Raw genomic sequence first — 14,095 nt, 5'->3', positions numbered from 1 at the left:
GGACAATTTTTATACGAGGAACTCTAAACCCATAAACATAAAATGACGTCTATTTTTCTGAAAGCATTAAAATACCCCAACGTTTACTGCTATTTGAACGGTTAAAATTATCAGTCAGGGTATCCCTAGTGTGCAATCCAAGTAGATCTGGTACCACATGCGCAGACCCTCGCCAAACACTTATTTTTCTTACTTGGCGTTGCGCTTAAAAATATTCCGTCCTTTAATGCTATTTTTTAATGAGGAACTCAAAACAACATAAATATAAAACGACGTTTTATTTTCTGAAAACATTAACTTGTTCCTATTATTGCTGCTAATTCTTGTTAAAAATGTCATTTGAGTTATCCTAAATGCTCAACCTAAGTGGTTCTGACACCAGCAGAGCGCAACCCAAGTTAGTCTGGCACTTCCGGTTTGCAACCCAAGTATGTCTGGCAACCCATTTCGCGACCCAATTGGGTCTGATACCCCCGTGCGAGAATCAAGTATTTCTGATCAGATCAGTCTGGAGTGTCTAGTTTAGTTCCCCCTGTTAGTGTAATCAGAGCTGGCTTGGATCGCTCACCTCTTCCTGGGATAAATAAAGACTGAGATTGTTTTTAAAACTATCAAAAAATTTGTTTTCTTTAACTTTTCTATAGTTTCTGAGTTTGCCTCTCCTTGTTTCTTTTTTCGACTTTTTATCATTAGGGAATGTTAATTACAGATACCATTGGCTTAACGGGACAGACGTCTTTTTTATTTTTTGTACTAATTTAAAATGATATTTTTCTTTTTTATGGCTTCTACACCATTTACACTTTTTTGCCAATTTTTCGTTTTGCTTGTTTTTTTGTGTTATTATTAGCCCTCAGTGAAAGAAGGCTATCTGATGAACCATCAATGAACTTTTGTCTTGCTTGACGTCAGAAGAACATGTTTTTCATCTATTTTTTGAAATTATGTTTTATCTCCGAAAAAACGCAATTGATTTCTGAATTCCACGTCTTTATGTCATTTTTAGTTTTGCAAGTTTTCAATTGCTGAGTACAAAGGAACGTTTACTGAATTTAAACAACAGACTAATTTTAAATTGAAGTCACGTTTTTTTAAATTTGAAGATACAATTATCGAAAGTATTTTGAGTTTTATCAAGAATTTGTTCTTCCGCAAAACTTTTGATTTTGACGACACATTAAGCAAAATCGTTCGATGTATTTGAATTGGTTTGCATAAAATTAATACAATTATAATCCGAAGAAGACGGTGTTTCCTAAGATCAGATATGTTTCTTTTCATTCCACGTATTTTTTTTGCCTCATTTTTTAAGCTCAAAAACTAGCGTTACCGTAAAAAAAATTTGAAAATCAGGATATTAGCGTCTTTTCTAAAATTATAGTTTGGTAACTGTGCTCATATTCTGAGCATTTTTTTTCGCAATTTTAGATGTGATCATCCGATCACAACAATTTCCGATCATGCGATCATTATATCAAGAGGGCAAAGATCTATTTTGTTTGTTGGATCTTGTTTGTTGAAAATTTTGCTGCTGACTTGGTGTTCTTGAAGCCACCTGTTGCTGCATGCGGTATAATTTATAGGTAATTTATAGTAATTTACTCATAGATTTTATAAGTTCGTTCAATAAAATTTATTTGAAATTTAAAGTCTAAAAAAATTAAAGTGATTTGATCAAGATACATAAACATTAAATGTCGTTTTTTCGAGTTTTTAATATTAGATGGTTTATTTGAAAACAGAATCAAAATTTAATTCAGAACCTTTTTTGCTCGAGAAGTTTTTTTAAGTTGCTTTTTCCCTACTAAATGTGAACTGTGTTACTCGGTTCAATTTTGTTCTTTCAAATAGAAAAAATGTCTATAAAGCTATCTGGTATAAATCCCTATGTTATTTTGAAAAGAAACAACTTTCATATTACAAATCATGATCTATCCTTTATTGTTTTGATATTGTCCTTCTATGATTATGTGTTAGATTTTAAACTTAATAACGGGCGAACTATTAACGTTCGAGCATTAGTTGTTATTGCACATTACCGACTTTTTTGGCTTCTATAAGTTTATTTCATTTTTTATTCAGCTGGCTACTGTCAAAATATACATAGAAGTTGAGTTCACTCCCTAAGATGCCCACGTAAAGGCATGAGCTTTTTATGATTTAATTTTTCTTCGCTTAGTTTTACCAGATATTTGATTACTGAACATGCTAATTAAAAGGGGAATAAAAAGCAGTTGGGTTAAACGAGGTTTTTAGGTTTAATCATAATCTGGAATAATAAATCGGGAGCAATAAAAAGCTAGGATTAGGAATCTGGGTACCAAAAATGTACAGTATTCAGAAAAATTAGAGACAGCTTATAAAAAATTTAGAAACGCTGCGGTTAGAGGTCAGAAAAAAGCAAGGAAAGAACTTTTTCATTAACATTTGCAACTGTCCCCAACCACACAGAGAAGTTTTTTAACAAGATCAGTTCTGAAGTATCTGATGTAGTATCCTGCAAAAAAAAACATTCTTATACTCCGACTATTTCACAAAAGAGCGGCCACCTCTCCATATGCTTAATAGAAAAAAAAACCAGTTGATTTCATTACATATATCCTAATGTTACGACCAGACAGATTTTCAAACAGATCATAATAGAATGTTTTGATAAAGGTTTGTCAGTAACAGAGCAAAAAGTGTGTGAATGTGGTAACCTCAATAAAAATGAAGCTCTCTCAAATTGGACACGCTCTCAAAAATTAAGTGTGAAGAAAATTTATCAGAAACTCACAGCAGATTTCTAAATATATCAGAAAAATACAATAAAGAGATTTTATATTGGTTAATAGTTATTAGGCGAAAACTCTCCGAACAAAACCCATGGATAAGTGTTAGAATGTCGATCAAACTATAGTCTTGAACTTAGTGAGAGTTAGAAAGAAAGTTTAACTTACCAGATTACAAAGACAAGACCAAATTGATTTTGATCACAGAATCTATATAAATGAATCGTCAAGAAATGGTGCTTAGAATCAATATTCGGTTCAAATTGGTGAATCTAGATAACTAATATTAGAGTCAGATTATTAGATGTAAAATCTTCCCAGCATGTATTGAATGATTATGATACCACCGGAAATGTGAACGAACTCTTAGAAAAGTGTAAATGCATACCATCTATGGTACCCTCTGCGACTGATGTCTGGGAAGTTTGAAGAAGCAACCATATTGGGTAACCCTTGCGACCCCCACTGTAAATCATGGTGCTAAGATTAGTTTTGTATCTTGATTTTCGCGCACTGATAATGGTTATATATATATATATACAGCTGATTTTTGAGCCTTTTTTTATCTCCAAAAATCAAATCACCATCTTGATCTAATAATCAGATCTCTCTTGTAAATCTCTAAATTCTACTGTAAAATATCATTCTTGTTATTCTCTCGTTTTGAGAAATTAATTTTTCTACTTAGTTAAAAACGCTTTTTATTCCGCTTACGAAAACCCATAACCCAACAGATTATGGGCCCAGCAATTTTCTAAGTCGTAAAACTAATTTCTAAAACAAACCTAAGTTGTTGTTGACAGTCATAATCTTTTTCTGCTTGGCACCTTTTCTTTTTACTTTGCTGCTGACCTATACAGGAAAGGCACATGACTTTCCAATCTGGAGCACAAGATTTATGGCAATGATGCAGATGAAGGGTCTCTACAATCACTACTTGGGACAGAGGAGCAACCCAGTCAGCCTGCACCACTAGCCAATGGGGTGGGCAAGGATGAAAAGAAGAACCACAAGTGCTGAAGGATGCATATGAGAAAGAAGTTGCAGACATCAAGGAGAACTAGAACAATGTGCAGTGCCATCGGCCACTGACTCTAGATGCAACAACCCTCATGCTGATGAGACATGACTGTGTGGGAGATGACGGCATCGGAGATGGAGCAAAGGCTTGGAAGCTTTTGCAGGAGAGATTTCAGAGTGTAGAGACGCCGACAGTGGTGACCTTGGTGGCACAGCTTGCTCGACTGCAGCTCGAGGATGCTGAGGATTTGGATAGCTGCTTCATCAGAGGTCAGGAGTTGCTCACAAGGCTACAAGAAGCAGAGGAAGCAGTCTCATAGATCCCCTTCAACGCCTTGGTCCTCAATGATCTGCCAATGAGGTATGAAAATTTTCTTATACAGGAAAGCTTTAACCCGGAAACGAACTTCACAGAGTTGAGGAAAAGGCTGCAGAACTTCCATGAGAGCGCAGCACAGAGGCACAAGGGAAAAAGTGGTTCAGTGGCACTGGCAGTGAAGCGTGACTTCAAAAAGGGACCCAAGAAACGAATGTGCTTTTTGTGTGGGATCCCTGGACACTTTGCCAAGGACTGCAGGAGGAAGGTGACAGCACAATGCAGCAATTGTGGTGAGAAAGGTCACCTAGACAGGTCATGCAAGAGACAAAGAGATGGCAAGCGGCAAACATGAGTCAGTGGCAATGGGTCCAACATTGACTTCACCAGACGAGGAATACTGGGCAGCTCTTACCCAGTGGAAGACAGCAGACATGTTAGTGGACAGTGGTTGTACAGATCACATAGTGACGAACATTGACGCGTTCCTGGACTTTGTGCCCATTCATTCAGTGGTCAGAAATTGCAATGGAGAGGCTTCCAGAGTGGTGGGCAGAGGCTGTGTGAGGATCAGCATACCCTCAAAAAAAGGAATTCCAATGCGAACTCAAAAATGTTTGGTGTCGGCTGGACTATTCTTCAAACCTCTTATCAGTCTCAGGATGCACGGCGTGGGGACATAGCTTCACTTTCAAGAAAGGAAATAGCTGCATGAAACTCCAGACGGGAACTCGGGTAAAACCAACACAAGAAAATAATTTGTTTTACTTACCCTGCAGCGTTCTAGAATTCAAGATGAGTTCCAACAGCTTGAAACTTGATAGTGCAAGGAAGTGGCACAGACGATTGGGTCATTTGAATCCAGCGGATGTGGTCAGGAATGCACCACAGACAGTGGGCGAACTCGATGATGTATGCAATGTGTGTGCATTGGCAAAGATCACAAAGACTCCAATACCAAGAGTGGCAGAGACCCAAGCAGAAGAGAGGCTGGAGAGGGTGTTCACAGACGTGATGCGACCTTTCAGAGTAGAGGCACTGTCAGGGTTTCGGTTCTGCCTTGTGTTTTTGGACCAGTACACAAAGTTTGTGTTTGTGGTCTTCTTTAAAGCAAAGAGTGAAGCACTGGCCAGCCTGAAAAAGTTTGTTCTCAGTGTGGGGACACCCAAGAAGCTGAGACAAGACAATGCGAAGGAGTTTCTCTCAGAGCAGTTCAAGACGTACTGTTTAGATGCAGGCAGTCTACAGGAGAAGACCATACCAGAGACGCCACAAAAGAATGGGTTAGCTGAGAGGTGCAACAGGACACTGCTGGAGAAGGCAGGACGCTTGCTCATTGACTCGGGTCTTCCCAAGATGATGTGGGGAGCAGCAATTTGACAAGCAACAAAGATCAGGAACTTGGTTGTGAGACGAGGAGAAGAAAAATGCCCAGCAGAGCTGATGCGAGGTATAAAACTTAAGCTTTCAAATAGTAAACTATCTATTTTCAGTTGCACTGTCTTCATGAGGAAGCGGGACAGAGATGTCAGCAAACTTCAACCCAAAGGCAATGGAAGGAAAGTTTGTGGGTTACACTGAAGGACACAACGGATACCTGGTGTACGTAACCAACACACGCAAGTTTGTGGAAGTTCGAGATGTGATCATCAAGGAGTCTGAAGTGGGCTCAATCTCTGACAACACAGAGACGCCCGACCTACTAGATGAGGGGTCACAGCAACTGGGGATCTGGCACCCAGATGATGTTCATCAAGACGATGGCAACAAAGAGGAGCAGAGCAAATCTACTGTAATAAAGGTGGAGTGGCATCACGCAGAGAGCGTCAACACTCAAGAAACCACAATGAGACCAGATGCCTGAGATGTTGAGGAAAAAGCACTGGATGAAAAATCTAGTGCAACGAGAGAGAGTCTCAGACACTCAGAGTCACTGGAAGACAGTGAAACGGAGGACTTTTCACAGAAAGTTGGCTTCCTTGAAGAGGCACTGGAGCAAGCGGAGAGGGCAGAACCCAGACGAGGGACACGTGCAAAGAATGTACCGCAATTTTTGGAGAAGTCAGGACCCATTGTTGTGACTGAGGTTGACTATGTGGAACCCAAAACAGTCTACGAAGCCAAGCAAGGTGACGATTGGAACCAGTGGGAGCGGGCAATGAAGGACGAGGTCAAGGCACTCCAAGACAATGAGACTTGGAACCTATTGAGACCACCCACAGACAGGGACGTCATACCGGGCAAATGGGTCTGCAAAGTGAAATTGGGACCCAGTGGTCAACAAGGACAAATACAAAGCACGCTATGTGGCAAAAGGCTTCAAACAGGTAGAAGGACTGGACTACTTTGAGACTTTTGCGCCTGCCTGTGAGCCAGAGACATTCAGGATTCTACTTCAACTATCAGCGATGCAGGGCCATGTGATGCACCAGTTTGATGTCAAGATGGCTTTCCTGCACTCACCAATAGAGGAAGAAGTGTATCTGGAACAGCCACAGGAGTTTGTACAACACGAATCAGATAGGGAAAAGTTAGTATGCCGACTGACTAAATCAATTTATGGTTTGAAACAGGCAGCTAACAACTGGTATAAGGAACTGGCAAACTTGCCACTGAGACAGGGGTTCACCAGAAGCAGAAATGACCATTGCTTGTCCGCAAGAGCAGAGACAGGGGGTCACAACTTCATCTTGGTCTGGGTTGACGACATCACTGGCATCAAGAAGCATGACAGTGATCTCCGATGTCAGAAAGGCACTCGAAGCAACATTTCACATGGAAGACAGAGGAAGATTACACTGGTTTCTGGGTCTAAGAATCAGACGAGAAGAGAACAAAGTCACAGTCGACCAAGAACACTACAAACAAAACAATGCTTGAACGGTTTCAAATGGATCAAAGCAAACCCTCAAGAACTCCAGCTGATTTGAAATTGAAACTTCAGACAGCACAGAACAGAGACGAAAACGTGGACCAGTGGATCTACAGAGGCTTGGATGGATAACTTCTGTATCAGGTCATACAGACGAGGCCAGACATCATGTTCACAGTCAACATTCTGTCCAGACACATGAATGCACCTACCAATCAACACTGGATGTTCACAAAAAGACTTCTGCGATATCTTCAAAGTTCAAAAGGTTTAAAACTTACTTACACAAAAGAACCTAGTAATGATTCAGTGGGGGGAAGTGATGCAGACTTGTCTGGTGGCCTGAACGACAGAAAATCAACGACGGGCTACTAATTCAAGCTCAACGGACGTCACGCAGCACTCAGCTGGGGTGTCAAGGATCAGGCCACAGTTGCATTTTTTCATCAGAAGCAGAATATCAGGGCATTGCAGCAGCAGTTCAAGAAGCATTGTATCTGAAACAACTTCTGGAAAATTTCGGCATCCAACAGAAACATCCAGTAGCAATTGGAGAGGACAACCAGAATTTTATTAAATTGTGCAAAAAACCCAGTCATGCACAAGAGGAGCAAACACATTGAGACAAAAATTTCACTTCATTCGGTACAAGACGGAAGATGGGACTATTTAAATTCAATATGTTCCTACTGACAAAATGGCAGCCGACATCGTCACAAAATCTTATATCGAAAGTGGAAACATTCAGAACTGTTTTGATGGGAACAGACTCTACGCAATCAGCTCAAGTCTGAGTGGGGGTGATAGAATATCGATCAAACTATAGTCTTGATCTTGGTGAGAGTTAGAAAGAAAGTTTAACTTACCAGATTACAAAGACAAGAGGAAATTGATTTTGATCACAGAATCTATATAAATGAATCGTCAAGAAATGGAGCTTAGAATCAATATTCGGTTCAAATTGCTGAATCTAGATAACTAATATTAGAGTGAGATTATTTGATGTAAAATCTTCCCAGCATGTATTGGATGATTATGATACCACCGGATATGTGAAGGAATTCTTAGAAAAGTGTAAAAGCATACCATCTATGGTACCCTCTGCGACTGATTTCTGGGAACTTTGCAGAAGCAAACCTTATTGGGTATTCCTTGCGACCACCACTGTAAATCATGGTGCTAAGATTATTTTTGTATCTTGATTTTCGCGCACTGATCATGGGTATATATACAGCTGATTTTTGAGCCTTTTTTCATCCCCAAAATCAAATAACCATCTTGATCTAATAATCAGATCTCTCCAGTAAATCTCTAAATTCTACTTTAAAATATCATTCTTGTTATTCTCTCATTTTGAGAAATTAATTTTTCTACTTAGTTAAAAACGCTTTTTATCCCGCTTGCGAAAACCCATAACCCAATAATAAGAAATCAAAAACCTCTGGTTTTCTTCAAAGGGTGTTGATATTTAGCGAACTCAAAAATTACAGCACTCCAGTATTTTGTGTGAAAAGCTTTGTCTATATTAAAGGTTCAAAAGCAAAATGGAGTTCTAATGGGAAAAATTATGGCTAAAGATAAACAGTGAAAGTATTACGCTATTTGAGGAAATTGGTACTAAATTGGTTATAGAGAGTCAATTTCCGATGGATTCAAAAAAGTGCAATAAAAACGGTCTTTTAGAATATCAGAATACCATGATTGAAGATCTCGAACAAAATTATTTTGAGTTTATTTTTCGTTCTGACAAAAAACATTTTGGACAACAAAAACTGTGAAATCAGTCTGCATTAAAAAAGAGCCTTTAATGTCCAAAGATCCGATTTTGCAGAATAATCAGCTGTTCAATTTTATGATTGTTTCGATGCTACCGTTTTGAATTAGCATTAGTAGAAGAAAATGATCAGCAACAATCTTAATATAATGTTGCCTGACATAATGTTACTCCTCTGCCATTTACTAGAGTATACTCATGAAGATGATTTTGTTTTTAAGAATGAAAAATCAGTTTTCAAAAAAAATATTCAAAAGATGCTGTACTCTGTTTAAAACAAACAGGCATAGGAAAATCGGAGATTGATAGGGAAGTTGGAGATGTTTATTTCAGAACTGACAAATTTACATTCTTCGAAGAGAAGCTGAAACTCTTCAATTTTTCACGGTCAACTGTTTGTCTTCTCTTTTCCTGCTAAGTAAGAATACTCAATGCATCGTACTTGAAAGATATTTTCGAAAAATACCACTAATAAACATTGTGTCCACAATAGTGCATCTCTTTGAACTCTAGTATTTCCAATATAGGTTGATGTAATGGTTACGTGACTCTTGAAGTCACTGAGAACTTCGGGCGTAGAAGCTTCCTAATGTAGTGTATCAAACCATAATCAGCTTTCAACTCAATGGAACTGTGAATCTTGTTCACAATGCAACAAATCTGACAAAAAATCTCCGTTTAACTTCTCGGTTCTAGTTTTTTTAGTAGAAAAACAATCGTCAACCCTCCTGTAGCCTCGACTGGATGCTTGTTGGGGATTTCGTTATTTCAGTAGTCCTCGTCCTCGCAGAGCTTCTAAAGTCTCGAGAGTTCTGTCGTTCGATTAAACATTGGAAGAGGAATCAGACTAAGCATGCTCTTTTGTTCGACTTAGCTCAAAATTTTTAGCCACAATCCCATTTGAACTATATATGTCGAAATTTCTCAAGAACTTCGGAAATTGAGTAAAATTGAAAATCAGAAAGACTGATCTTGACACAGGCAAACCTTTAGTGGTAAATAGGCATGATCACGAATTTTTACAGGCCAAGTTTGACAAAATACCTAGCTTGTAACGCTATGTTCCGTCTCAAGAAGAATAGGAGGCCAGTTTATTTTCGAGCTATCGATTTAGTTGAAATGATCACTAAAAACCGTCCCTAAAAATGTTATTTTCCATAACAAGTTATCCAGAAGCAATTCTCTGAAGCTGGATTAATATTGTTGTTACGAACTCAGTTTTAAAATGTCACGATGCCTCATCGGAACATAAAGTGTGTCTTGTCGATGGTGATAATCTCCACAACGCAGCTAATATGCATGCATCACTGAAGTTGCGCACTTTTGCTAAGTCATTTACAAGGATTCAAAACAGAGGGCCTAAAATCAATCCTTGTTGGTCTCCACTCGAGATTTGCAAATCTTACAAATGATAGTTACCAAGTCCAACGAATCGTTTTTCGGTTGTCAAAATAATCGAAAAGCATTTAAAAATGACATCCACCAACGTCCAGAATAAACTCGAGAACTAATTTATTATTATTATTATTTCGATCGAGTGTTTTCAGGGAACTGCAAAAGATGTCAAGGTTGGTTGTTAGGTACGCACTATTTGCATTGGGGCATTATGTCTTGGCTCAGCTCGTTGATACGCTCGATCCGAGTACTAGACAGTCCTGTACAAGTTGGGTCATGATGGTAATTACAACCTTACGCCACGCTATGCCCTCTGTGATTTGGAGATTGCTTTCAGGCTTGCTTATAATTGCAACTTTTGTTGCAAAAAAACCCGTTTTAAGCCCCGGAGTCAACCAACGGCTAATAGGGTGATCTACAAGATGATGATATACCTAAAACTGAGAGACTAACATTTAATTTATCTCTTCTTTTGTCGTTTTCTTAGATTCTGAGAAGGTTGCTGGTTTTTCAAGAGGAACTGTTAAATATCCTAATTAAAACGTCTGTTAGTTGTCTGAATTTTGACTTCCAGGAAAGATCAAAGTTGAAGAGCCAGCCTGCAGAGGTCTAACAAATTTGGTACCTTTCTGTTTTCGCTTGGACAGGAGATATTTGATAATATGAAAATTGTAATTTTGATCTTATGGTCTTTCTATTAGACATTTGGTCTTTCTATTAGACTTTTGGTCTTTCTAATTTGGTCTTTCTATTAAACATTTTCTAAAGATTTAATAAACAAGGGTTTTACCAGGGTAAAAATTTATTTGAGAGGTTTGAATTACCAAATATGTAGACTTTGAGAAGAAGTAAAGGGCATCACTTGACAGGTCTAGTGACCTTTTGATGTCCTTTTAGGCTTTGTTTCGTTGTTTGTAATTTTATAAATGCAAGCAGTGAATAAACTCGAGAACTAATTTATTATTTTTATTATTATCTCAATCGAGTGATTTCAGGGAACTGCAAAAGATGTCAAGGCTGGTTGTTAGGTACGCACTGTTTGCATTGGAGCATTGTGTCTTGGCTCAACTCGTTGATGCGCTTGATCCGAATTCTAGACAGTCCTGTACAATTTGGGTCAAGATGGCAATTACAACCTTACGCCACGCATCTATATGCCCTCTGTGATTTGTAGATTGCTTTCAGTCTTGCTTATAATTGCAACTTTTGTTGCAAAAAACCCCGTTTTAAGACCCGGAGTCAACCAGTGGCTAATAGGGTGATCTACAAGATGATGTTATACCTAAAACTGAGAGACTAACATTTAATTTATCTCTTCTTTTGTCGTTTTCTTCTATTCTGAGAAGGTTGCTGGTTTTTCAAGAGGAACTGTTAAATATCCTAATTAAAACGTCTGTTAGTTGTCTGAATTTTGACTTCCAGGAAAGATCAAAGTTGAAGAGCCAGCCTGCAGAGGTCTAACAAATTTGGTACCTTTCTGTTTTCGCTTGGACAGGAGATATTTGATAATATGAAAATTGTAATTTTGATCTTATGGTCTTTCTATTAGACATTTGGTCTTTCTATTAGACTTTTGGTCTTTCTAATTTGGTCTTTCTATTAAACATTTTCTAAAGATTTATTAAACAAGGGTTTTACCAGGGTAAAAATTTATTTGAGAGGTTTGAATTACCAAATATGTAGACTTTGAGAAGAAGTAAAGGGCATCACTTGACAGGTCTAGTGACCTTTTGATGTCCTTTTAGGCTTTGTTTCGTTGTTTGTAATTTTATAAATGCAAGCAGTGAATAAACTCGAGAACTAATTTATTATTTTTATTATTATCTCAATCGAGTGATTTCAGGGAACTGCAAAAGATGTCAAGGCTGGTTGTTAGGTACGCACTGTTTGCATTGGAGCATTGTGTCTTGGCTCAACTCGTTGATGCGCTTGATCCGAATTCTAGACAGTCCTGTACAATTTGGGTCAAGATGGCAATTACAACCTTACGCCACGCATCTATATGCCCTCTGTGATTTGTAGATTGCTTTCAGTCTTGCTTATAATTGCAACTTTTGTTGCAAAAAACCCCGTTTTAAGACCCGGAGTCAACGAGTGGCTAATAGGGTGATCTACAAGATGATGTTATACCTAAAACTGAGAGACTAACATTTAATTTATCTCTTCTTTTGTCGTTTTCTTCGATTCTGAGAAGGTTGCTGGTTTTTCAAGAGGAACTGTTAAATATCATAATTAAAACGTCTGTTAAATGTCTGAATTTTGACTTCCAGGAAAGATCAAAGGTGAAGAGCCAGCCTGCAGATGTCTAACAAATTTGGTACCTTTCTGTTTTCGCTTGGACAGGAGATCTTTGATAATATGAAAATTGTAATTTTGATCTTATGGTCTTTCTATTAGACATTTGGTCTTTCTATTAGACTTTTGGTCTTTCTAATTTGGTCTTTCTATTAAACATTTTCTAAAGATTTATTAAACAAGGGTTTTACCAGGGTAAAAATTTATTTGAGAGGTTTGAATTACCAAATATGTAGACTTTGAGAAGAAGTAAAGGGCATCACTTGACAGGTCTAGTGACCTTTTGATGTCCTTTTAGGCTTTGTTTTGTTGTTTGTAATTTTATAAATGCAAGCAGTGAAAAAACTCGAGAACTAATTTATTATTTTTATTATTATCTCAATCGAGTGATTTCAGGGAACTGCAAAAGATGTCAAGGTTGGTTGATAGGTACGCACTGTTTGCATTGGAGCATTGTGTCTTGGCTCAACTCGTTGATGCGCTTGATCCGAATTCTAGACAGTCCTGTACAATTTGGGTCAAGATGGCAATTACAACCTTATGCCACGCATCTATATGCCCTCTGTGATTTGTAGATTGCTTTCAGTCTTGCTTATATTTGCAATTTTTGTTGCAAAATACCCATTTCAAGCCTGGGAGTCAACCATTGGCTAATAGGGTGACCAACAGGATAATGATATACCTGCAACTGAGAGACTAATCGACATGCTAATCGACATGCCTATCAACAAATTTCAATCTGTATGTCATACAAACATAAACAACGCTTGTCTTCAGCTTCATGACTACTTCGATATTTTTATACAAAAGCACATCCATCAACGGACTAAACATCGACAACAACTACCTCCGTGGATAATGGCATCCACGTCGAACTTGATGAAGAAGCTGAAAAATCAGCGGGAATTTCTAAACAAGAGGCCTACCAATTACAGAAAGTTGAAGGCCACGAAACTTGAAAACTTGGTCACTTAACTAATTGAAAATCAAGAAGAACTTCTCGCCAGACGTGATAAAAAACCTCCTCTTCAAACACGTTAAGCGCCTTTCCACATCTGCAACCATTCCAAAAGTAATGAGTTACGCCGGAAGATGTAGCTCAAACGACATCGAAAAAGCAAACATGCTAAACCAATACTTCCACTCAGTCTTCTCATCTCCAAAAGATTACTGTTTTAAAGTAGTCAATCCGCAACATTCCACTATCTCAAATTTTTCCATTTGTAAAACAACGATTTTTGAAATTTTGGCAACGCTCGATATGACTAAAACCAGAGGTCCCGATGGCTTACCGCCCCTTTTCTTTCGCAAGACCGCAACAGAAATGTGCAAAACACTGAACACTATGTTCAAAGCAGTCAAGCGGAACAGGAAGATACCCAAAGCTTGGAAAAAAGCAGTTGTTTTGCCCATCTACAAGCAGGGTGAATACAAACTGGTCGAAAACTACAGACCCTGTCGTTGCTTAACATTAAAACAAGATAATCGAGAAATGCATCTACGAAGAACTGTCCGCGCACTTCACCAAGTTTCTTTCCTCGAAACAACACGGGTTTGTACCACAGAGATCAGTGTACACGAACATGCTGGTATGCTTGATTTGACTCAGAAAATCCACTTAAAAGAAAGAATGAAGAAAGCTAACCAAGTCT

The 14,095-nt window shown here is 38.2% G+C and overlaps 1 protein-coding gene across 1 annotated transcript in view; it reads left to right on the top strand.

Annotated features, from left to right (window-relative positions):
* The window catches only part of LOC142336281 (uncharacterized), a 304,207-nt gene that overhangs the window by 239,839 nt on the left and 50,273 nt on the right, over positions 1-14,095 (top strand). The window lies entirely within an intron of this gene.

This window comes from Convolutriloba macropyga, chromosome 3, assembly GCF_964194025.1.
Source record: "Convolutriloba macropyga chromosome 3, txConMacr16.3, whole genome shotgun sequence".
NCBI classification, from domain to species: domain Eukaryota; kingdom Metazoa; phylum Xenacoelomorpha; order Acoela; family Convolutidae; genus Convolutriloba; species Convolutriloba macropyga.
The sequence above is the reverse complement of the archived record's forward strand: the minus strand, read 5'-3'. Positions and strand labels throughout refer to the sequence as shown.